Below are 3,741 nucleotides of genomic sequence, written 5' to 3' on the forward strand. Positions count from 1 at the left end.
CAGGAACTGGCCTCCCGCGGGCCAACCCGGTCCTCCCTCCGCGAAGGCAGGACTGGGAAGGCCCTGATTCCGGGGCGGTGGCCTCGCCCGAGGAGCCTCCGGAGTCGTGCTGTCAGGCTCTGGGACCGGGAAGTTGAAAGGGAGAGAAGCGCTCGCAGCCAGACTGCCGGTCCTCCCACCAGCACCCCACCCCCAGCTCTCCCAGTGGTGGCGTGGCAGGCCCGGGGACGGAAGTGGTCCCTGCCTTGTGCGGCTGCCCTTTTTTTCAAACTGGTATTCACTGAACACCTACTGTGTGCCAGGCGGAGAGGAGGTCCTGGGAAAAGAGCGGTTGACAGAGGAGGCTTTTGCCCTTCCCCTGCTAAAAGAGGGGATCAGAAAAGACAGGCTCCTACAGCCAGAAAATGCTCTCAAAGAAAGAAAAGTGTAAGAGAGGGGGAGGAGGTGGTGATGATCCTTTAAGAAACCCGAGGTCGCCGAGGCTGGCGTTGGGTCTGACAGTGAAGAGTCTGGAATAATAATCATAGTTTATGCAAAGGGCTTACTGTGTGCTATAGTCGCGTTCACCCAGCTCCCTATAATGCTAAGAAATGGGTATTATTATTCTCCCCATGTTTCAGATGAGGAAACCGGGCTCAGCCTGATTCAGCTGCTTGCCCAAGGTCACACAGCCTTTGCAGAGCTGTGTCTGGAACCCAAGCAATTTGGTTCCAGCAGGGAATGTCCCTTCTCCATCTGCTGGGACTTCATCTGAGACCTTTGTGAGGGCCTACACTGCAACCTTACTTCTGGGAAGCCTGTGTTACTTCACTGCAGGGGGTACTCCCAGCAGTAACTCGGATTTATTTGAATAATCATCTTTATTTAATCATATTCATTGTGCCTTCCTAACCCCGCCCCAAGGAGAGTGAGGGTAAATGCATTAAAGAATACCAGAACCCAGCCATGATCTGGAAGGGTGGCTCTGGGATTAAGCCCAAGAAATTCTGTGTTGAGCCACTTAAGGCTGAGCAGATCTGCTTTCAGATTTCTTCTTCACTACTCTTAGCTATGAGACCATCGTTCATTAGCCAGAATTCATGAGGTTGCAAGTACAGAAACAGAACTGGCTTAAGTGGGGGGGAAAAGCATCATGTTAATGGATAAGTCCACAGGGAATCTCTTTCAGGTATAGGTTGATCTAGTTGCTGCAATGTTCTAAGTTCTTGTTTTCTCTCCACCACTTAGCTCTGTTTCTTCTACGTGGATTGTACTCTCTGGCAGTTCCTCTCCAGATGCTCTGCTACTCTACTCTCACATTCTTCTTAGTGCAGAGGAAACCAGACCTGTGCTTTCCTGAAAATTATAGCAAGTGCCATGCCTTAGCATAATCGCCTCAGATCATGTGAAAAGCAACCAAGCAAGAAAATGCACTGATTTCCCTTGCCTGCCTTGTGTCTCTGCCCTTTCAAATTCTATGCAGAAGCCCTAACCCCCAAGGTGACTGTATTTGGAGACAGGGCTTTTAGGAGTTAATTTTGTTTAAATGAGGTTAAACAGATTCCAAATCTGCTAAGATTGGTGGCCTTAAAAGAATAAGGAGGGACTGATCTCTCTGCATATTCACTCACCAAGGAAAGGTGAGAGGGCATAGCAAGACCTGGTCACCTACAGACCAGGAAATGAACTTTCCCCCAAGCCAAACCGAAACAGACCTTGACCTTGGATTTCCCAGCCTCCAAGAGCTGTGAGGAGATAAGTTTCTGATGTGTAAGCCACTCGGTCTGTGATATTTGTTATGACAACCTGAGCTAACTAATGCAGTTGGGTACCAAAACCTGGAACCAGGACATGGGGTCAGCCCTGCCTACACTGTGGGTGGGGACTTTGGAGAAGGGTGTCCCCCAAAGAGAGTCGTGGTGCTGAGGTTGGGAGGAGGAGGGTAGGATTTGGGGGCATTGTGAAGAGAACAGGACCACCTCATTTGGTTAAGCCCTAACCTTTCTTTGCTCTGATCCCCCCATCTATAAAGTGGGTGTGACACTAGCAGTGATTAATTTTTTTCCTTTGCAGATAAGGTGGCAGGCCACCTCCAACTGTACAAATAAGGGCAAGACTCTAGATCAGAGGCCGGTAGACACTTTTTTATAAAGAGCCACAGGATAAATATTTTAGGTTTATGGGACAGACGCGCTCATTACGAATCCTCCCGTCTGCGTGGGTGGCCCACAAAGTCACACTTCCAGTGACCCACCTCTTCTAGTCACACCCTACCTGCCTACTTGGTGGATTAATCCACGGATTGTGACAGCTCTCATAATCTAATCATCTCACCTCCCAACATTCTTGCACTGTCTCACGCATGAGTTTTGGGGGGGGGCCCTCATATCTAATCCATAACTCCAGTCATTAAATTTAGGGCCCACCCTAATCCAATATGACTTCACCTTAACTTGGTCACCTCTGCAAAGACCCTATTTCCAAATAAGGTCACAGGCATGAACACCAGGAGTAAGAACTTGAGCATATTTGGGGGGGGGGGACACAATTCAACCCATTATCGTGACTGCAGATAATACATAAATGAGCGTCAGGGCTGTTCCGATAAAATTCACGGTCATTGCAATTTGAATTCCATAACATTTTCATGTGTCATGGAATATACTTCTTTTATCATGCTCAGCAGAGTAAGCCAATCCCCCCAAACCAAAGGCTGAATGTTCTCTGATAAGTGGGTGCTGATCCATAATGGGGGGTGGCATGGAAAGAATGGGGGAGCTTTGATTGGGCAAACAGGAGGGGAGGGGGCAGGGGGCAGGAAAGATGGTGGAATGAGACGGACATCGTTACCCTAGGTACATGTAGGACTGCACATACTGGGCGACTCCACATCGTGTACACCAGAGAAAAGAAAACTTGTGCTCTGTTTGTGTGCAATGAATCAAAATGCATTCAACGGTCACATAGACCTAGTTAGAATAAACAAACAAGCAAATAAATAATACAAAGTATAAAAACCATTTTCAGATTAAGAGTCGTACAAACACAGACGCCAGATTTTTGCCTGTCGTCCATAGATTCCCACTCCTGCCCTAGAACAGGGGACAAGAGCGGTATAGCGGGAACTTGAACCCCCAGCACCGTCGAGCTGGCAGATCACAGTGGACCACCAGCCCAAACCCAGATGTGAGAAATAGACTTCTCCTTTGTTCAGGCTAAAATAATAAATAAATAAGGAAAACAATAATGCATCTAAAATCAAGTAATTCTTGTTAGAAGAATCAATGTGTGGGAAGATCAAATGAGCTAGTCTTAGCAGCTTCCAAGTTGCCACTTTAGGGAATCTTGGTTACACCTTTCAATGGGGCCATTTCCCACGCCTGCAGTGCAAGCCAACCTCATCCCTCACCTGCCTGTTATAACAGTCTTCTCTGTGATCTCTCTGCTCACTCTTGACCCCCAGAGTCTCTTCTTCTTCATTTTTTTCTTTTGTATTAGGGATTAAACCCAGAGGTACTTTACCACTGAGCTACATCCCCAGTCCTTTTTATTTTTTTAAGTCAGGGTCTCACTAAGTTGATTAGGGCCTCTCTAAATTGCTGAGGTTGGCCTCGAGCTTGTGATCCTCCTGCCTCAGCCTCCCCAGCCACTGGGATTACAGGCGTGCACCACCACACTGGGCTAGCCTCTTCTTTACACAGCTGCCAGAGGGGACCATGCAGCTTCTCTGTTCAAAAGCCTGCCACACTTGCCATTAGCTCT

Source organism: Marmota marmota, unplaced genomic scaffold (assembly GCF_001458135.2).
Source record: "Marmota marmota marmota unplaced genomic scaffold, marMar, whole genome shotgun sequence".
In the NCBI taxonomy this organism is placed as follows: domain Eukaryota; kingdom Metazoa; phylum Chordata; class Mammalia; order Rodentia; family Sciuridae; genus Marmota; species Marmota marmota.